This window comes from Lissotriton vulgaris, chromosome 2_1, assembly GCF_964263255.1.
Source record: "Lissotriton vulgaris chromosome 2_1, aLisVul1.2, whole genome shotgun sequence".
Classification (NCBI taxonomy): domain Eukaryota; kingdom Metazoa; phylum Chordata; class Amphibia; order Caudata; family Salamandridae; genus Lissotriton; species Lissotriton vulgaris.
The window spans coordinates 203,900,588-203,923,318 of record NC_141687.1 but is presented as its reverse complement, the minus strand read 5'-3'; the positions used below and the strand labels follow the sequence as shown (position 1 = coordinate 203,923,318).

Sequence of the window (22,731 nt, the reverse complement as noted above, 5' to 3'; positions counted from 1 at the left end):
ATATAACTTTCCTTGAGTTTTGAGCTGGCACTCTGGAAAGCTAGTTTCTGCTTGTGGAGGCTGGGCTGAGGGAATGATGAGGATTCAGCCATGAAAGCCTTACCATTGCACAAAAACTAGTGCTGTCAGCAAAATGTTGGGCAAGGTCGTGAGTAACAAAGGGGCTGTGCCTGACCCCAGTTGGAACCTTGGCAACTTGAGTCACAGCACAGGCACACATAGGTGAGGGTTGGCCCTGTTGAAGTGCATAACACGATTTCTCATACATACATACCAGCAATCAGAGTCCTAGAATATAGAAAATGCATTTTGTATCTGAATTTGGCTTAGGCCAAACTGCAGTTGATTTTTTTCAGGTGTAGGTTAGAGGGAGGAGAGAGCGGTGGTTGATCTTACCCTTAGGTGGACTTGAAAATCAGGTGTACCCACAAATTATGCCAGCTGGCACTGGTACCAACCAGTGGTCACTATTATTTACTAGTGAGTTATGATAGTTACCCTTAGGGCTAAGGAAAGCAGGAGCTTTTTGAGTGCTTTCCAACCAGAAACCGTATAACTCAGCCTGGTGGCACTTTTAATTGCCATCTTTATGTTCTGGGGCTAGAAATTTCCCGTTGACAAATATAACAAGCCAGCAACACTAATGGCAAAAAGTATCACTAAGGTACAGCAGTGATCGATAACAAACGTTATCCTCATATGGTGCAAATAGCTACCACTAGCATAGTTAAGTGTACATGCTATGCTCTCTTTATTGTCCTCTTTATGTAATACACCTAGGTAAAGTTGTGCCAAGGGCTACCTCAGTAGCCCATGTCATAATAACACCAACATGATTTTTTTATTTAGCTACTGTTCTTACTTAGGCTTTATAAAGCCATGTACTGTAATTATTGACAGTAAATTTAAACCATTCTAAAAATCCCAAATCAGCTGTTTCTGTCTTAATTGGTTAATGAGTAGAAATGATAGTGGTCATACGAACTCGTGACCGTTTGGCATTGCCACTGGACACTGTTTCTCGCCAAATATTGATTGTTTATACTTATTTCCATGGCTGTTCGACATTGTAAGTCTAGTTGTTCCGCCCCAGATTTTAAAAAGTGATGTTTCGACTGATAAGGCAACCTAGGGGCTGAATTCCATCGGTAATTAATTAATACTAGGATATTTTAATCACATCCCTTTCTTTTTTTAGCTGTTCTAGTATCAATGTGATTCAGAAAAGGGGGTGGTGATGAACAGAGTGTCTGAATTGAGCAGACCACTCTTACCCAGTCCAAAGATCAGGGCTTGATCCATCACCGTTATTTATCTCACTGCCCCATCCCAGCTCAGAACCTGGCTATATGCAAATCAGTCTGTCCCTGGCCCAGTGCATCATGGGAACAGGGCAGACTAAACTACCAAGCCAATTCTTCACCAGAAAGGAGACAAGCTACCGGGGACCGGTTTCTGGCATTTCAGCCGTCTTCGGCCCGGCTTGCTTGAATCCTGATGGAGCAGTGAGAAAGGGACTCATGTCTGAGTATACCCTGCCACACCTATAGTGGCCAAAAACGATTCAGAAAAGGGGGTGGTGATGAACAGAGTGTCTGAATTGAGCAGACCACTCTTACCCAGTCCAAAGATCAGGGCTTGATCCATCACCGTTATTTATCTCACTGCCCCATCCCAGCTCAGAACCTGGCTATATGCAAATCAGTCTGTCCCTGGCCCAGTGCATCATGGGAACAGGGCAGACTAAACTACTGGGACAGGAACAGACTAATTTGCATACAGCCAGGTTCTGAAACTGGGATGGTGCAGTGAGCTAAAAAACGGTGTTGGATCTAGCCCTGATCTCTTGACTGGGTGAGAGCTTTCTGCTTAATTCAGAGACTCTGTCCCTCACCACCCCTTGTTGTAAATATTTTTGTCCACCCTAAGCGTGGAAGGGTATTCTCAGATGTGAGACCCTTGCTCATTGCACCATCAGGATTCAAGCAAACCGGGCCGAAGACGGCTGTAATGCCAGAAACCGGTCCCCGGGAGCTTGTTTCCTTCCCAGTGTAAGAATTGGCTTTTGTAGTTTGGTTTGCCCTGTTCCCATCATGCACTGGGACAGGAACAGACTAATTTGCATACAGCCAGGTTCTGAAACTGGGATGGTGCAGTGAGCTAAAAAACGGTGTTGGATCTAGCCCTGATCTCTTGACTGGGTGAGAGCTTTCTGCTTAATTCAGAGACTCTGTCCCTCACCACCCCTTGTTGTAAATATTTTTGTCCACCCTAAGCGTGGAAGGGTATTCTCAGATGTGAGACCCTTGCTCATTGCACCATCAGGATTCAAGCAAACCGGGCCGAAGACGGCTGTAATGCCAGAAACCGGTCCCCGGGAGCTTGTTTCCTTCCCAGTGTAAGAATTGGCTTTTGTAGTTTGGTTTGCCCTGTTCCCATCATGCACTGGGACAGGAACAGACTAATTTGCATACAGCCAAGTTCTGAAACTGGGATGGTGCAGTGAGCTAAAAAACGGTGTTGGATCTAGCCCTGATCTCTTGACTGGGTGAGAGCTTTCTGCTTAATTCAGAGACTCTGTCCCTCACCACCCCTTGTTGTAAATACTAGTATCAATGTGAGTCTTTTAAAACTCTGTTTTTTGTACACATGACCTGTACGTATTTTTCCTTAAACAAAAATTGTAATGGTTTTCAGTAATCACACATTAAAGTATTTCAATTGGAATTAGTGGTCTGCATTTTCTCATATCATAACCTTCCTAGACGTCGCCACATTGCTTTCGCGCTTATTGGCTCATTTAGCAAGGTCCACAGTAGCCACGGTTTTTAATTGGAGAAATCTACACAGGCTGAATAGCTTGTTCTGTTACACTAGCAACAGGACTGGTGAAAAGTGTATGGGGCAGTTCTTTAGCATGTCTTTGCTTGACTATAACCTACTTCAGTCCCGCTTTCGAAGATGAAAGTGACCATTAAATATCTCCTATGTGGTGGTGATAAATTACTTCTCTTTACCTTCCTCTATTTGAACTTGGTGTTGCAACTGATTTGCACTATTCCCTTGTTACAATACCCCGGCTTCAATCTATGAAGATGGTGGTGTCTTGAGTGAGATATTTTGGATGTAACTAGTTAGCCTGGATGAATAAAATAAATATACATTTTGTAGAGATTAAATGTAAACGTTGTGTGCTCGTTCATAATTCCACTTCTACCCAGATCGATCAGTGTGTTAAATTAATAGGAACAGGCAAATTCTCCACACCTCTCTTCCACAGGCCTTTGAACAAATTGTGTTTCTTCCAACAGTAAAACAAAACCTTGTAAAAGCTGGTACATGTTCTTTTGAACACGGGGATGTTGCCACATTTTCACCTACCGCTCAGTACGCCCATTTCAGATCTGCCTTAGCGGTTGAAATGTCGGAACAATTGTAGCAGCATTATTACCGACATTAATTGAAGGCAGCTATCTACTACGCTTCCTCCAGCCAAGCTTTTGACTCGCCACTGGAACTGATGCGATTTGCAGCTGTAGCAGAAAATTCAGCGCAGTTTTATATACCCTAAAGGCCTCTGGTAGAAGTGCATGGTTAGCCACTCTAGTAATGGCTACAGGTGCTGGCCTCTTCCGATGTGGTGGGTGGGAGTATTAATGTTGCCGTCGGATCGGTTAATCGAGTAAACCAGTTTAATTTTTCGCAGGATGTTCAACCTATTTTTCAGCCTACTGCGAGAATGGTGGCGCTTAAAAGAGGTTGTCCTTTAGTGTAGGAATATTGTTCTTGCTGGGTTTTGCCTTTAAAGAGGGATGGTATATTATTTTAAGTAAGTGGGTCGATGTTGTCATTCTGACTCACGTTTCACTGTTTTGGCAAAACTGCTACGGATTTTGACGGAAATTTGCTAGGTTTCCTATTGCTTATAAGTTTGCCGCTTGCCTGGAAGCCCTCTGTGACCCCGCCCCTCCCCCCGCTCGCCATCTGGCTCCTCGTATGAAACCATTCTCACTAAGGTGACCTGGATTCCATCGCTGCAGCCCTTCGATTGAATTACTTCTCGCGTGACTGCCGGCTCTTTGCGGAAAGTTTCTTCCATTCCCTAGTGAGACAGGTGGTTTCTATGCCGGAGAGAGCTCTCAGGTTACATTTCCCTCCCGCCACTATCACCTGACGTTAATACTCGAAGCTTCGCTCATGCGTATCCATCGCGGAATATAAGGTGCTTCCATAGCTTAATAAGCACACATTTGAATACTTAATACAGCTGTTGAGGTTATTTTTCCAGGTTTATTTTTCATTACGTTTTGTTGCCGCCACTATTCCTCGGGCTCCTCAGTCTGACCACTGACAAGTTAACCTCCAGGCCCCACCCCTTCCCTCTCCCTCAGCACACACAAGCTAGGGTGACCAACCGTCCGTAAATTTCACGGACAGTCCGTAATTTTGGCTGTCTGTCCGTTGTCCGTGAAGGATTCTTTAACGGACGCCATTTGTCCGTAATTTTAACCGGGCACAGCTTGCCCCCACCTCCCTTCTTGACTCCTATGCTGTATGAAAGCTCAGACCCCCAGCAGCACAGTAGAGGCACAGCGGGATGGCAACCCTCACACCTCCAGCCCTTGATGAGCTGTTAAGAGGTGCTTGAAGGTGACTGAGAGGGAGGGGCTGCAGCTTCGGAGCAGGGGCATCTATTCACATGTATACAGCCCTGAATGCGTCTTGTATCTGCTATTTAGAGGGGGGCTCACACATTTAATTTCTACCTAGGGCCCCAAACATCCTAGACTCGGCCAGATTACACCGCTGATTACACGAGGCACTACCTGCTTCTCTTCACAGAGCTTAATTACTGTCACTAATTTTTAAGCAAACCTCGGTTCTTCAAACAAGCATAATGTAATACAATAAAGAAATGGCACAATCGCACCCACACTGATTAACAAAGTATGGAGGACAATCAGTTCAATCAGTTCTCTTAGAGTATCTCCTGTAAGTACTGTATATCACAGTGGAGGATGGCATTTTGGACAGAGAGCCTGTCTTCTCGTTGTCTTGTGCAGGAGGGGGCGAGAAGCCCAAGGTTATACTAGAATACTGCATGCCCACCCTGGTGGATCACGTTCCCTCTCCTGTGATGACTCCTGCTTCTGTCCCCCCATGTGGTGGCTCCAGTCCACCCCCCACCCCCGCCTGTGATTGCTCCTGTCCCCCATGTTGTGGCTCCAGTCCACCCCCGCCTGTGATGGCTCTTGTCCCCCCCTGTGGTGGATCCTGTCTCCGCCCTGGGTGGCTTCTGTCCCAGTCCTGGAATGTCTCCTGCAGCGAGGGTGAAGTTCTTGATGGGCCTCTTCTCAAAAGGGCTCAGCTCAAAATTAATATGGAAAGGTGGGCGAGTAAGTAAGTGAAGGGATGTGTGAATGGCTGGATGAATTAGTGAAAGGGTGAATGGATGAATGAAAGATTGAATAAATGGATAATGAGAGAGGATAGATGGATTGATGAGTGAGGGGAAGGATGGAGAGAAAATGTAAATAGCTGGCTGTATGGGTGGAAGGGTAGCTAAATGATTGATGAGGGGAAAGATGGATGAGGGGAAGGATGATGGATGGAGGGGAAGGATGGATGGATGAGGGGCAGGATAAATGGATGGGATAAATGGATGGGTGAGGGGAAGGATGGATGAAAGGAAGGATGGATGAGGGGAAGGATGAGGGATGGAGGGGAAGGATGGATGGACGAGGGGCAGGATAAATGGATGGATGGGTGAGGGGAAGGATAAATGGATGAGGGAAAGGAAGGATGGATGGATGGAGGGGAAGGATGGATGGAAGGATGGATGAGGGGAAGGATGATGGAGGGGAAGGATGGATGGATGAGGGGCAGGATAAATGGATGGATGGATGGATGAATGGATGAGGGGAAGGATACATGGATGAGGGGAAGGATGGATGGATGGGTGGATGGAGGGGAAGGATGGATGGATGAGGGGCAGGATAAATGGATGGGATGGATGGATGGGTGAGGGGAAGGATGGATGAAAGGAAGGATGGATGAGGGGAAGGATGATGGATGGAGGGGAAGGATGGATGGATGGATGGATGGATGGATGAGGGGCAGGATAAATGGATGGGATGGATGGGTGAGGGGAAGGATGATGGATGATGAGATGGATGGATGGATGGATGGAGGGGAAGGGGATGGATAGATGAGGGGCAGGATAAATGGGTGGGATGGATGGATGGGTGAGGGGAAGGATGGATGAGGGGAAGGATGGATGGATGACGGGAAAGGATGGATGATGAGGGGAAGGATGGATGGATGGATGATGAGGGGAAGGAAGGATGGATGGATGGATGAGGAGGGGGTGGGTGAAAGGATGGATGATGAGGGGAAGGGTGGATGGATGGATGGATGGATGGATGATGAGGGGGTGGGTGAAAGGATGGATGGATGATGAGGGAATGGATGGATGATGAGGGGGTGGGTGAAAGGATGGATGGATGGATGATGAGGGGAAGGATGGATGGATGATGAGGGGAAGGATGGATGATGAGGGAAAAGGATGGATGGATGATGAGAGAAAAGGATGGATGGATGATGAGGGGAAGGATGGATGGATGATGAGGGGAAGGACAGATGGATGGATGGATTGATGGATGATGAGGGAAAAGGATGGATGGATGATGAGGGAAAGGATGGATGGATGATGAGGGAAAAGGATGGATGGATGATGAGGGGAAGGATGGATGGACGATGAGGGGAAGGACAGATGGATGGATGGTGGGTGGGTGAAAGGATGGATGAGATGGTGGGTGGCTGGATGATGGGGGGTAGGTGGATGAGTGAAATGATGGATAGATTGATGGATTGATAAGTGCAAGGGTGAATGAATGGACATATGAGTGAAAGGGTGGGTGTAAGGATGGATGAGTGAGTGTAAGGGAGGGTAGATGGACAAAAGGATGAATAGATGTGTGAAGGAGTGAAATGATAGATGGATGAGTGATAGGGGCAATGGATGGATTCATGAGTGGATGAGTGGATGAGTAGATGGATTGGTGGGTGGATGGATGGATGGAAGGAAGGCTAAGTGAAAGGGTCGATGGAGAGAGAAAGGGAGGATGGATGGATGACTAAAAGAGTGGATGGGTGGAAGGATTAGTAAGTGAAAGGATGGCTGGATTGGTGAAAGGGTAAATGGCTGAATGGATGGATGGGATGAAGAGTGGATGGATAAGTGTACAGATGGATAGGGTCAAAGGGTGGATGGATGGATGGATAATGGAGGATGAGTGAAAGGATGGATGAGGGGATGGATGAAGGGAATGGATGAGTGAAATGATAGATGGAAGGATACATGATGGATAGGTTTGCAAATGGTTGAATATGTTTGGAAATGGCTGGGCTTACTTATATACTATTGCGCGGCCTCTGATGTGTCTGTAAAACGTACCTATAGTCCTGAAGTTTTGTCCTGAATTTTGACCTCCTGTCCTGAATTTGTGTCCTGAATTTTGACCCTTTGTCCTGAATTTTTACACTCACCGTCCTGAATTTGCACCAATGCCAGTTGGTCACCCTAACACAAGCGAAGTCCAAGACACGGAAGTTATGCGGAACGCATGAATACGGAGTGATGTTGTGGCCTTATATTTTATATTTACAAGTAGTGGGGTGATTTGCATATTGGGCCTTGACTGAAGAGCAGCCCTCCGCGCGGCGTGACGCACGTCAGCAGACTCCGTCTTGGGTGGATGCCTCACTGGGTTCCCAAAGGGCCTTTTTCCCGCCATCTAATCCTGTGTATTTCCTTCTGACGAGCTGGTGCCTTTTAGGGAGGCGTTTCTCTCTTCTACTCCTAACTGGCTCGGTGATTCTGCAGACCTTGCGATCCCCTTTGTTTGGTTTAGAGGTACCCTGGACAGTTAAAACAAAAAAAATATGTAGGAACTAAAGGTGATCAAGTTTTACCGCCTTAGGACCGTAGATAGCGTACCATATGTTTTTTGAAGCATGCACAGAAAACAATAAAGGCCCGGGCTTCTGTCTCCCTCACAGTGTCGCTCCTCGTTTTCGTATACAGTACTGCACGTATTTCCCAAATCCCATCGCATACTGCAGTTTCTGTAATATTTTTTTGTCCTAAGTTTTTTGCCTCTAACATTTTTAAATACGGGTGTCCATTTCATATTCAATTAGTCATTTCCTGTATTGAACTCTGTTAGATGAAAGTTCGAGTCGATCCTTGCGATACTGGAACCGTTGCTCTGCGAGTGACAAAAGAGATCTCTGCACTCGTCGCTCTAGCAGTGACACAATGAGCTAAAAAAAAGGAATGAGACAAAGCAATGATCACGCGGGAAATCCCAATCGTGCATACTGAAAGGGTAGTCGCTAGGAAACCAGCCCTAATAATGAAACAAAAACACATAGCATTATACTGCCTTGTGAGAATGGCTTTAAGGTCGGCTCTTTTCTTCACATAAGTGGGATCATGGGTATGCCCAGACGTGGGTTCCTTGCTCGCTTTGCCACTGGTTTCAATCTAGCCTGACTGAGGGTTGATGCCCTATAAACAGTTCCAGGATGCTTGTTTCAGGCCGAGGGAGGATCTGGCTTGGCAGTTGGGTCTGGACTGTTCCCATGAGTAGCTGGGTCCAGACTGATTTGCATATGGCTGGGTCCAAACTGGGGTGGCATGGTGAGCAAAAGAACAGTGGATTTAACGCAGATCTCATAACTGGCAGTGAATATTTGATTTGTTCACTTTTCCGTCCATCATTTGCTTGCGCAGCATTTTTCGTCCTAAGTGGGATGGGTTTGCCCAGAAGTGGGAACCGAGCTCACTATGCCATTGGATTCAAGCTAGCCTGGCTGATGATGGTTGATACTTCAAACCTGCTCCCAGGATGCTTGTTTCTGGTCCAGGGAGGACTTAGCTTGGCAGTTCGGGCTGCACTGTTTCCATAAGGAGCATGGCGCAGACTAAATTGCATATGGTTGGTTCCAAACTGGGGTGGCATGGCGAGGAGAAGAACAATGGATTTAAGCCACATCTTTTGACTAAGGGTGCATGTTTGATTTGTTCAGCATTCCGTCTGTTCATTTGTTTTTCCAGCATTTTTCAAATTGACAACACGATCTGAAAGAGACATCTAGCCGCAGATTCCTTACCTTTGAACTTCCAGGCGTCAGGCTAGATCCGGAAGAGGTAGTGGTCCCTAAAGCTGCCCGCCATCTGGCACCGCAGAGGTCGCCTCGTTGGTCTCGATCCCGGTCCAGGTCTTGGTCGATAGGAAGGTCCGATCACCGTTCTGGTGAATCGAAGTCCTCTATCAAAATCTTTGAAGTCAGGTAAGAGGTTCCACAAAAAGCAATCAATCCATCATAGCATTTGTAAAGCGCACTACATACCTGTGAGGGTCTCAAATCTCTGGGGGCGGGGGGTGCTGCTACTGTTCGAAGAGCCAGGTCTTGAGGTGTCTCCTGAAGGTTAGAAGGTCTTCGGGCTGCCGTAGGCGGATGGGGAGGGTGTTCCACGTCTTAGTGGCGAGGTGCTAGAATGATCTGCCGCCGGCGGTCACTCTTCAGATGCGGGGAATGGTGGCGAGGGCATGGTCTGCAGAGTGGAGCTGGCAGGCGGGGGTGTAGAGGCTGAGTCGTCTGAGGTACGCTGGTCCGGTGTCGTGGAGTGCCTTGTGTGCGTGGGTGAGGAGCTTGAAGGTTATCCTCTTGTTGATGGGGAGCCAGTGCAGGTCTTTCAGGTGGGGTGTGATGTGGCTGCTTGGGAGATGACGAGAATCAGGCGTGCAGAGGTGTTCTGGATGCATTGGAGTCGTTTCAGGAGTTTGGCCGGGGCTCCTGCGTAGAGTGCATTGCCGTAGTCCAGTCTGCTGCGGACAAGGGCCTGGGTGACCGTCCTTCTAGTTTCGGTGGGGATCCACCTAAAGATTCTGCAAAGCATGCGGAGGGTGTTGAAGCAGGAGGAGGAGACGCCGTTGAGCTGCTTTGTCATGGAGAGTGTGGAGTCAAGGAGGACCCCTAGGTTTCATGCGTGGTTGGTGGGTGTAGGGGGTGCTCCTAGTGCCGTGGGCCACCAGGAGTCGTCCCAGGCCAAGGGGGTGGAGCCGAGGATGAGGACCTCTGTCTTGTCCGAGTTCAGCTTCAGTCGGCTGTTCCTCATCCAGTGGGTGATGGCCTTCATTTATTCGTGGAGGTTGGTTTTGGCGGTGTGAGGGTCCTTGGTGAGCGAGAGGATCAGCTGGGTGTTGTCAGCGTATGAGATGATGTTTAGGTCGTGCTGGTGGGCTAGTGGTGCCATGTAGATGTTGAACAATGTTGGGCTGAGAGATGAGCTTTGGGTTACGCCGCAGATGATCTTGATGGCTTCTGAGCGGAAGGGGGGGAGGCAGATGCTCTGGGTTCTCCCGGAGAGAAAGGAGGTGGTCCAGTCCAAGGCCTTCTCTTGGATTCCGGCGTCGTGGAGGCGTGCTCTTAGTGTGTGGTGACAGACTGTGTCGAAGCGGCTGTCAGGTCCAGGAGGATGAGGGCCGTGGTGTCTCCGTTGTCGAGCATGTTCATTACGTCGTCGGTGGCGGCGATGAGGGCAGTTTCAGTGCTGTGGTTGCTGCAGAACCCTGACTGGGATGGGTCCAGGATGTTGTTCTCTTCGAGAAAGCTTGTCAGTTGTTTGTTGATGGCCTTTTCGATGACCTTCGCTGTTTAAACCGGAGCAGGGAGATGGGTCGGAAGTTCTTGAGGTCCTTGGGGTCTGCCTTGGGTTTCTTTAGTAAGGCGTTGATCTCTGCGTGCTACCAGCTCTCCGGGAAGGTCGCTGTCTCGAAAGAGATGTTGATGGTTTTCCAGAGGTGGGGTGCGATGGTGCTGCTGGCTTTGTTGTAGATGTGGTGTGGGCAGGGGTCTTCCGGGGAACCGGAGTGGACGGTGTTCATGATCTTGATGGTGTCGTTGTCGTTTATGTTGGTCCAGGCGTGCAGACGGCTGGTGCGGGTGGTAGTCATGGGAGCGAGGGGTGTGGGCTGTTGCCGGGGTGGTGAAGGCGTCGAAAGTGTTGTGGATGTCTGTGATCTTGCGATGGAAGAAGGTGGCCAGCGAATTGCACAGGTCTTGTGACGGTGGGATGTTGTTGGTGTTGGAGCTGGGGTTGGAGAGTTCCTTCATGATGCTGAAGAGCTCTTTGCTGTTGTGTGCGTTGTTGTCTAGGCGATCTTTGAAGGCGGTCCTTTTAGCAGATCTGATGAGTTGGTGGTGTCGGCGGGTGGCGTTCCTGTGGGCTGTGTAGCTTTCCGGTGTTCTTTCGCGGGTCCAGTTTTTTTCTAGTTTTCGGCAGGTTGGCTCGGAGGCCTAGAGGTCTTCGGTGAACCAGCTGGCTCTCTTGCTGGTGTTGGTGTTCGGGGGTTTCTTGAGCGGGGTAAGGCTGTTGGCGCAGTCGTTGAACCATTGTCTGAGGCTGCGGGCTGCGGCGTCTGGGTCACTTGAGTCTGCGGGTGGGTTCTGGGCGAGGGCGGCGGTTAGCTGGTCCTCGGTGATCTTGCCCCAGCTGTGGCAAGGCATCTGCTGGGTGCGGTGGTGTGTGTTGGGTTTCTGGAAGGTGAAGTGGATGCAGCGATGTTCGGTCCAGTAGAGCTCAGTGGTGCGGTCGAAAAAGACATGGGTGCTAGCTGAGAAGATGGGGTCAAGCGTGTGACCAGGGTATTGTGTGGGTGCTGTGACGAGTTGTCCGAGGTTGTCGATCAGGGTGGATGCACCTATGCCCTGGGTACCATTGGTACCCAGTGCATAGGTGCATCCAGGGGCTGCAGCATGTATTATGCCACCCCTGGCTGGCCATCCAAACTGACACCACAGGCTGATCACTCAGCTTGGGTAAGGTGGTGTAATCTGAGGTAATATAAATTTTATGATCGATTGTGTCCCCTATCTTAGACCCCACCGACTCCATGTACTAGCTTGAAGTGCATGTAACTTCCCTCCTGTGCCAGCTATGAAGACGCAAATACATTTGCGTCCAACGTTAACATGTTCTCTTTCCGATCCGCCATGAACGGATTGGATATTCAGTTCCTAAATATGCTATGCCAACGTCTTTTTGTGGTATACCTTACACGTTTTTCAGCTCTGGCGAAGTAGGCCTGAATTCTGCCATCGAGCCTTTTTCCTGCCTTCTGACTTTGAAAGCCTCAGCCCAGGCTGCCTCTGTGCCAGTGACCCTTGCTCTACTTCTTGCGCGGCTAACGGTGCTCGGCTCAGCCCGTTGCCTGCCAAGACTGCATTCAACCTTCGAATTATCTGCTCCACTCCTCGAAAATACATTCCTGTCTGGTAGATTCACGTCAACATCCTTCCAGCTGCAGAGCGAAGGGTTAGGCCTCACTGTCTCTATGTAAGTGATTCACGACTCTGTTTCCATGGTAGGCCCATGCCCTCCCTCGCACCCCTCGCGTCTCATGCAGACACGTAGACGCTCATACACGCACTCACAGCCAGTATAGAATAGCCTCTTGTCCGAGAGACCTTTTCCCTCCAGATAATACAGTTCCTTAAACATGAGATATTAGATACGATTTGGGATTAGGTTGATCTGACATCCAGACATCCGTCTACACTTGTAGGGCTAAATGTCAAATCCCCCTTCACCCCTCGAGTTACACGTACATTACACGTCATACTGCTGCGCGCGCATCTCTGCCATGTATTTCTGCTGACACTGCCGGATTCACTCATGGATCCGCCTATCTGTGACATCATGTTAAATGACGTTCTTGTTCATGCCTTCATGCACGCCTATTGTAACGCCTTTTGTATTCCGTACATGCATTCTTATCTCTCTTCTCAGCTGTTACGCCTCCTGCATATGCCTTTACTGTAATGCATTGACTATATATATGAATGCCTGTCAATAATGTATTGTCGCATACTTGCATATTCGCATATTACCATTGACTCTGTCTGTCAGTCCCTTCCCGAACCCATGTGGTGACGGAATGGTATGCCACCTTGGCTCGAGCCAATATGCTAATCACCCAATTCCTTTTATAGGAATAAAACCCTTTTGAGAAACCTCAAATATCACGGATTTTGCCTCTTATTTATTATGAGTTATTCTTATTGATTTTACCGCATAGAAATTAAGCACCGGTAATTAGAATTTACCACATTTTGGCGCCCGAATAGGGACACCTCCCCCATCTCACGCGCCGGTGGTGCGTTGCAGGCCTGGCCCCCTGCCACAGCCGGACGGACAACTACGCGTACCCGCAGGATTTCCTGTATCTCCCTCAGGCCAACGGAGGTGACTGAGGCTGCGATCGACACCCAGACGAGGCGGTGAGAAGTGCGGAGGATCCCGACCAGAGCCTAGCTGAGAGAGCAAGATCCGAGGTATACGGAGGCCCACCAGGTTCCGAAGTTCCGAAGTATCTGCGTCACGAGTCGAGTCCGAATCCAGTCCGAATCCAGTCCAGGGTTTCCGAGGCCTTCCGTTTCCGTGCTTCCCGGTGAGTACCGTTGCTGGGGACGCATCTAGACGTGCGCATTAGTTTGTGCCGGTCAAGACAGGTGTGGGTACACAGACCTGGTCTGCACTGTTTTAGACAGTGTATCTGTACTGTTTAGCAGTATATCCAGTTTGCACTGTTGAGCAGTGTATCTAGTATTATGCAGTTAGCAAGTTACCTTCTAATTGTCATCATTCATGTTAAAATGTTCTAATGTGTCTCAAAATGTCGTGGTATGAGTGATTGTTCGATCGTAATTATTGTGATTATTGTGTTCAGTGTGTTCATATCTGAGTAAGAACCAAGTAGCCAGATTTCAGGATGCCGTTGTTCTCCAAATTAAGACAAATAAAAACTAGAAAAGGGGTACTAGAAGAAGCTGTTCCCATTCCACCTAGGGACACTCCAGGGTACTTTATGTACCACAAACATGGCCTAGATGCCGTTTTATTCCTTGACTTATGGGTGGACTACACTAAAGAATTATCCGAGAATCAGAGATGGCCTGCTGCTGGGACATGGGATGCAGATTGCATCATGAGAGTAGAGGAAGCATTGTGGAAAAAGAAAGCCAGACAGTCACAGAAGGATGCCATTGAATTATGGCGTAAAGAATCACATAGGCGTACAGAAAAAGCACTTAGAAAAGAAGAGAAAAGGAGGGAGGATCCAGAGAAAGCCCAGGAAAACGTATTAGTTGAGGAAGGTACCCGAGTAAAATTAGAACAGGTAGACAGACAGCGAAACACACTCATGAACGGCATGTACCCCCTCTTGACTGAGGGTTTGCCTAAAGCCACCCCGGAAGTACCGAAAGAACTACCACCCCCACTGCTCCCGATTAAAATGCACCAGAAAACAGCAAAGGACATTTTCCTTTCGTCCTATCTAGACGATGTGGCCCCCGCATATGTAAATACCGCACCGCCACACACACCTCCTCCTGCCGGCCAAGACGGTCAGCTTCTTCCTCCCCGACAAGCTACTCCTCCTCCTGTTCCTCCTGGTCTTCCAGCTGTCCTTCCACCTATTCCTGGTCCTGCCCCCCCCGTTTCACACCCAACGAACCCCTTCGGAGCGGGCGCCTCAGGAGGCGCGTCCGGAGGAGCGACAGGTTTCCAGACTCCGCCATCCGCCCATCGGCTGACCTATAGAGACCTAGCACAGCAACGTACACCTAGAACAGGCGATATTACACTATATGGAGATCATCTTGGAGACTGTAGATATGATCCAGTACCTGGTAAAAAGAATGACGAAAGAATGTTGCTCGCCTCAATACGCTTGCGACGAGTCACGAACTTCTTATTAACACTACCTGGAATGGTAGATCATCTAGATCGAATATATCAGTTTGTACAGACAGGAGTAGGGCCTGAAAGTATTAAGGAGGCCATGGCCTATCAGAAAGTGGATACTAAAGCCAAGATATTACGGTTTCTTATAAACTGTTTTATAAGGGAAGTGGATAGGCCGGGTATGAACCCGGAAGACATAAAAGCGCTCCACCGGTGGGGCCAGAATATAGCAGCTGGGAATCACGATAAAGATGCCTGTGTAGAAAATATGTACCGAAGAATCAGAAATGCAATAAAGAAGATGCATGAGAAAAGACAGCCATCACCGGAAATAGATTCAGACAAAGTTGAATCCTCAGAGGAGGAGGACGAGCCAGACCAGACCCCAGAGCAGACACAATTACCAGTCAGAGAAACGATAGCATATGTAGGTAAGGGAAGACCTTTCAATAATTCAATGCGCCCAGTGCGTCCAGAAAGTAAAAGAATATTCCAAGAAGCCATGTGTAATCCAAGAACTCCTGAACACTTATTCCAAGCTACTGATAACAGACTTCGAGAACGAATGGGGTACCATGTACTCGATTCCATGGACGAACAGGAATTAGCCAGGTCAGCCGTGCAATGGGCTGACAATTCTGAGAAATATGGTGATGATGCGTTAGCGCATACGTTTTTGAACCTGACACCGAGTGAACAGCGTTTAGCTGGTACATACATGATACAACACCTGCTCTTATTATATAGAAGCCAGCATTCTGATCCAGGCCCCTTGCCTGATATATTAATAGAACTGCTCATGAACAAATGGAGAGGTCTAGGTACCGATCTAATTAAAGTAATTCTAGAACACCGACACAGATATAACGCCTTCCTATGTCCACAGACCGAGTCAGCACATGTCATGGAAAGAAAAATGTATTACATGGACGGACAGAATCCGTTGCGAGAAGTGCACCCAGTACAGAACGCAGACAATACATTTCGACGTGTGTTTGTGTACACACCCATAACTAAAATCGAATTATTGGAAATGAAAAAATTAGTACCTAGTCATGACAAAGATCCCGCAGGTTTCCACCGTGAAATAAAAGACATGATACTCATGGGTGACTATACTTATCCCGACATTATGAAAATATTGAAAGTATTACTGCCTCCCGGTATATACGAGAAACTCAAAGAAAAAGAGTGGGAGGTGGGAGACACAAAGATTGATTGGGCTGCATTAGAAAACGAAGAAAGTACTAGAATTCCGGGCCAAGGGCTCGGGGATAAAGTTAAAGCATTACCCGGATTGTTAGTACAAGTGTTGCCACGTTTATTAAGTACTAAAAAGGAAGATTGGGGTGCCATTTCAGCTTGTAAACAGAAACCCGATGAAGATACCAGTGATTTCTATACCAGATTTGAAAAATGTTTTGGCATTAATAGCGGTCTGAAAGCAAGTAGCGAGTCATATCCACATCTTTTTGTAACAAAATTAGTCGAGAATTCACTGCCCCAGGTTAAGAACAGAGTACTGAAAGTCGAAAGCACCTGGCAAGCTAACACCCCTTCACAAATGTTACAAATGTTACAGTACCACCAGAATAGAATTAGAGAAGAACAAGAACATGAACAAAGACGTATGAAAGACATGAAAATGAAAATGTTAGTTGCTCAGTCAGTTCCCGCCGATGGCCATAAAAAGGGTGGGACCCAGCCTAGTAATACGACAGCTCCTGTTAAAGGGACATGTAACTACTGCAAACAGCCAGGTCATTATGTAAACGATTGTGCCGTTCTGAAACACAATATCTCCACGGGTAAGACCAAGGAGAGACCGCGCGCACCTAGACAAGATCAGGCCCAGCAACAAGTACCACAGAATATACAACATATTCCGCCTATACCAGCTTCATCACAAACTGTAGCAGTGCCACAGCAACAGCCTATTACTGCAACACAGAACACAACACAACACAACAGATGTACCAGTACGCACAAAATGATTATCCCGACTATCAACGATACACATGAAACAGCCTAGAGAGGGAATTTGGCTTGCCCCTTATTGAAGTTCCCGTAGATCAAGAGGGTCCTTATGTACACAGTCAGGTGTTAGGAAAAGACCGAAAGTTTTTAATTGACACAGGGGCAAGCAGGACCACCATCAGTCACAATGAGGTTCCAGGGGCACCCCTCTCAGGCTCACAGAATGTTTCCCTTGGATTTTCAGGAAAACCTATTATTAAGGAAGTATCACAGCCACTCCCCCTTGCAGTCGGTCCTCTGACACGGACGACAGATTTATTGCTCACAAAATCATGCCCGGAAAACTTATTAGGAATAAAGACACTGAAAGCTCTAGGAGCTATTATATGCTGTTCTCCGGAAGGAGTACGCTTATTTTTGCGAGATTTTAAAGGCCATTATGTATTAAGAGACATGGATCCCCGGTTACAGAATGTACCTGCACACTTGTGGGCACAAGGCCCCACTGATGTAGGTTGTATGCACATTACACCATATCGAGTCACACTCAAAGCAGGAGTGGTACTACCACGAATTCGACAATACAAGTTACCTCCAGATGCTGTAGCGGCTTTACTGAGAATTATTGACGAGCTCATTGCACAAGGAGTGGTTGTGGAAACCGACTCCAATGTATGTAATTCTCCTATCATCCCAGTTCTTAAACGTACTGATCCAAATGCACCACCAGTTTATCGATTAGTTATTGATCTGCGCGAGTTGAATAAATGCATTGTACCACAGTATCCCGTGGTCCCAGATATCTCTTCATTACTGACAGCTATTGATTCAGAAGCGACGTTCTTTACTGTAATTGACCTCAAGAACGCCTTCTTCAGTGTCCCAATTGATCCAGAAAGCCAATACTTGTTCGGATTCAGTTTAAATGGGCGATCTTTCAAATTTGCACGCGCACCTCAAGGATTCACAGAAAGCCCCAGCATCTATAGTCAAGCACTGAAAAGACAACTTGACAGTATTCATATGCCAGTTAACACTGCCCTACTCCAGTATGTCGATGATCTACTGATCACCGCACGGAGCGAACCCGAATGTGAAAATGCATCACTGACGGTTCTGAATTTCCTGGCCGACAAGGGGCACAAGGTGTCCCCTTCGAAGCTGCAATTCTGTGTTCAGCAAGTTGTGTACCTGGGTCACTTGCTGTCCAAAGTGGGGAGACAGCTCACTCCTGACCGCATTCAGTTAATCGTAAACATGGCACCACCAAAGACACAAAAGGAGGTGCGGGCTTTCATAGGCCTCACCTCGTACTGTAGACAATGGATTCCCCAATATGCATTTCTAGCAAAGCCACTCATCCAGTTGACAACCCAGGAGGCAGCGACATCGACTGTCCTCCCTTGGACTCAGGAACATACACAAGCTTTTGAAAACTTAAAGAAAGCCTTATGCCAAGCACCAGTTTTAGCAACACCATGTTACAGTAAACCTTTTACACTTTTTGTCACAGAACGTGAAGGTACTGCCTTGTCAGTCCTCACCCAGGAACAAGCAGGTTCACACAAACCGTGTGCTTACTTTTCTAGCACATTAGATCCAGTAGCTCAAGCTTTACCTGCATGTTTGAAATCAGTGGCAGCGACAGCTTTAGCAATCAGACAGAGCGATGCCATAGTATTAGGGCATCAATTGACAGTACAAGTTCCACATTCCGTGGAAGTTCTCTTAAATCGTACACAGACCCAACACTTGACCATAGCAAGACTGACAGGTTATGAATTGACATTGTTTCAACCACACATAGAAATCAGACGCTGCAGCACATTAAATCCCGCCACACTGTTGCCATTAAATGGAGTAGATCCATTGGCACATGATTGTATTGAAGTCATTACTATTACAACAAAACCCAGACAAGACTTGACAGATGTCCCATTACCAGATCCAGACCTGACACTTTATGTGGATGGTTCATGTATGAGAACAGGTACAGGAGAATTAGTGGCAGCCTACGCAGTCACTACAGACACCGAAGTTATAGAAACAAATTGTATTGACACCCTGTCAGCTCAAGCAGCAGAGCTCATCGCTCTGACACAAGCATGTATTCAAGCCAAGAATAAGAGAGTCAACATATACACTGATTCACGTTATGCATTCGGAGTCGTTCACGACTTTGGAGTCCTTTGGCGAGAGAGAGGTTACTTAACTTCTCACGGTGCCAACATCCAACACGGTCCCCTTATTCAAGGTTTATTAGATGCAATACATCTACCTACTGCAATCTCTATCATGAAATGTAAGGCACATACAAAGGTTACCGACACGATCTCCCAGGGTAACGACCTGGCAGACCGAACAGCTAAGCAAACTGCTCAGAATCGAATGCATGCAACCGACTTGACAAAGACAATAGTTCCGACACCATTACACTGCATGACAGTCAGGGATCCCGCCCATGATGTAATCGACATACAGACACATGCCACACCAGACGAAATCAAGAAGTGGACTGAACAAGGAGGGATCCAAACAGATCAGGGATGGATGACGAAGGGAAAATCTACATGGTTTCTCCCCGACTCTATGGTTCAGGTCATCATTAACACGATACATAGTCCAGCACACCTAGGAGAAAAGGCAATGCTAGATAGCATTCAACACATATGGTACAACAAGAACTTACGAGCAGCAGCGAAACAAAAAGTGCGTACTTGCATGATTTGTTGTCAGTTTAATCCAGGTAAAAGCATCCCTGTAGAGCAAGGTGGATTTCAGCCTCCCGATCACCCTTTTGAAGTCCTCCAGATGGATTATATCCAGATGGACCGTTGCCGAGGATTCAAGTATGTCCTCGTAGTCGTATGTGCACTTTCCCGCTGGACAGAAGCATACCCAGTCCCAGATTATACCGCTCGGACAACATTCAAGCAACTGGTTCGCGAGTTATTCCCGCGGTACGGTTTGCCCCGTATCGTGTACTCAGATAACGGTCAGCCATTCTCATCCGAGCTTGTGAAACACATTACACTCCTGTTAGGCTATCAGTGGAAGTTCCACTGTGTCCGGCATCCCGAGGCAGCAGGTCTCGTGGAGCGTCATAATCAGACCCTAAAAATCCGACATTCCAAAATCTGTAGAGAGAAGGGCGTTGACTGGATAGTTGCTTTGCCGGTAGCCCTCTTCTATATGAGGATGGTTGCACATTCTCGAACCGGGCTATCCCCGTATGAGGTGGTCTTTGGCAGGCCTCCGAATATGTGGGGGACGCCTATTCCGCGAAAAATTACAGATGTTGACGGTATTATGCTGACAGATTACCTTGCCTCCTTGATGTCTGCACTACAATCTTGTCGTTCACAGGTAGCTGCAGCCTTTCCCGACAACGCCGATGTGAAGCCCCACGAGGTGGTCCCGGGGGATTATGTCTTCGTGCGCAACTTCGATCGGAGAAGTCCGTTGGAGCCCCGCTGGCAAACCCCGAAATTGGTTCTTCTAACAACGAGGACAGCCGTCAAAGTAGAGGGCAGGAAGGGGTGGCTGCATTCCAGCCACGTAAAAAAGTTCCACGGACTCCCTTCGGACTTGGACTCTAAGCCCTGCCCTCCTACGCAAACTGACTCAAAACTCCCTTTGGTTGAGAAAACGACTTCTGAAGAATATAGACTGAAATTACGATCTAGCAAGTCAGACAGTTTAATTGTTTAAGTCCTCCCCTAGGTGAATCGGTTAAATTAGTTTCTGACATGTATCCCCTAGATCGAGACAGAGAGAGAGATAGACAGAGAATACTCAAGAAACGTGCATATTGTAAATCACTCCGTAGTCACTGTATAGTGACATTATTAATTATGTTTTTTCTAAGTCTTCTGATTATTGCTGCTAGTATCTTGCTGCACATCTACTACCCTATCTTCAAGCATGTACAATCTGCTTATAACGTCACTGCCGAACATTCCTTTAGCGAGTTACCTCCACACGAACTTTCTTACAGACTTGCGCTGCGCAACAACACATTCATTAGTATGTTACATCACTCTCATCAGACTAACAATGCTACAAACTGTTGGATATGTGGCCGACTCCCTCCTTACCAGAAATACAAGGGAGTTCTGCCCCTTTTTCCGTACCCGTTCACTCACAATGGCTCCTGTGGGGCATGGTTCAGATTGATTAATTCCTTAGATTCTGACATTGCTGTTTATGATGGGAATTGGGTTTGGGGAAACCTGATCTCAGTTCTACTTAAAGTCTGTTACCCTGACAAGAAAGGACTTCCCACTAGAACAGGAACTGATCTAGAAAATGAAGTATATGGATTGGGAAATTACACAATTAACCTCATGATTCTTACTGTTGAATCTGAAACTGCACCAGTATTGCCTGCTATGTCAGTGTTACCAGTCAAAGGTGAATTATGTATCAGAAAGAATGGTTCCATACACTTAGGTCATAGTAAATGTACTACCGTGATCGAATTCAGTGATCAAGGCAAATCCACGTTTAGAGCTACACGTCATTCCTACTTTGTTTGTGGTCATATCGCATACATACGTTTGCCTCCAGATTGGGATGGTACCTGTTACATTGCATTCCTTCTGCCACCTGTTTTCCTAGCTCCTCCTGATTATCACAGAAATACCAATCTAGTAAACAATAGACTCCGAAGAGACCTCCCGATTGTCGACTACACTGAAACGGCATGGGAGCAATACACAGACTTCAATAAAGGTTTCTTCCCCTACTTAGGTGCTGTTTTTAACAGTAAACTGATACGCAAATTAACTAGAACCCTTGAAGCAGTAGTGAACGAAACTACTTCCGCTTTAGGCAACTTAACAGAGGAGCAGTCCGCCATGCGGGTTGTTGTTCTTCAAAATCGTCTCGTCATTGACGTCATCCTAGCTGATAGGGGTGGAGCTTGTAAGGTCATCGGGTCAAGTTGCTGTGTTTTCATTCCAGAAAACGCGCCAACGGTATATAAAGCTATGACACGTCTCCATAAAATTGCAAGTCTGATACATCAGAATCCAGGCACCTGGACTTGGTCCGGTTGGTTCTGGACAACGTTAACCGCTTGGGGATGGAAGATCCTATCCTTCCTAGGCATTGGCCTTCTCATAGTATTCAGTTGCTGCCTGTGTTTACAATGTGGGCCAGCGATTTGCGGCTTGTGCGCCACATCATGTATTCCGCATTCAAATTCCCATTCAAAACGTCAAAAGAAGAAAGAAGAGCAAATGATGTTACATGAACAGATTGATCGGTTCATGCAGATCGATATATCATGAAGGGTCCGTAGGGGACAAGGAGGGAATGAGGTAATATAAATTTTATGATCGATTGTGTCCCCTATCTTAGACCCCACCGACTCCATGTACTAGCTTGAAGTGCATGTAACTTCCCTCCTGTGCCAGCTATGAAGACGCAAATACATTTGCGTCCAACGTTAACATGTTCTCTTTCCGATCCGCCATGAACGGATTGGATATTCAGTTCCTAAATATGCTATGCCAACGTCTTTTTGTGGTATACCTTACACGTTTTTCAGCTCTGGCGAAGTAGGCCTGAATTCTGCCATCGAGCCTTTTTCCTGCCTTCTGACTTTGAAAGCCTCAGCCCAGGCTGCCTCTGTGCCAGTGACCCTTGCTCTACTTCTTGCGCGGCTAACGGTGCTCGGCTCAGCCCGTTGCCTGCCAAGACTGCATTCAACCTTCGAATTATCTGCTCCACTCCTCGAAAATACATTCCTGTCTGGTAGATTCACGTCAACATCCTTCCAGCTGCAGAGCGAAGGGTTAGGCCTCACTGTCTCTATGTAAGTGATTCACAACTCTGTTTCCATGGTAGGCCCATGCCCTCCCTCGCACCCCTCGCGTCTCATGCAGACACGTAGACGCTCATACACGCACTCACAGCCAGTATAGAATAGC

At 47.4% G+C, this 22,731-nt stretch overlaps 1 protein-coding gene across 7 annotated transcripts in view; it reads left to right on the top strand.

Annotated features, from left to right (window-relative positions):
- RFFL (ring finger and FYVE like domain containing E3 ubiquitin protein ligase) overlaps nt 1-22,731 on the top strand; it is a 367,730-nt gene that overhangs the window by 138,000 nt on the left and 206,999 nt on the right. The window contains exon 1 of one of the 7 annotated variants that reach the window (XM_086954728.1): nt 13,185-13,520. The exons of the other annotated variants lie outside the window; for them this stretch is intronic. The gene's annotated coding sequence lies outside the window, so the exon portion shown is untranslated. Of the gene's footprint in view, nt 1-13,184; nt 13,521-22,731 lie in introns of those variants that run through there. 7 annotated transcript variants of the gene reach the window in all.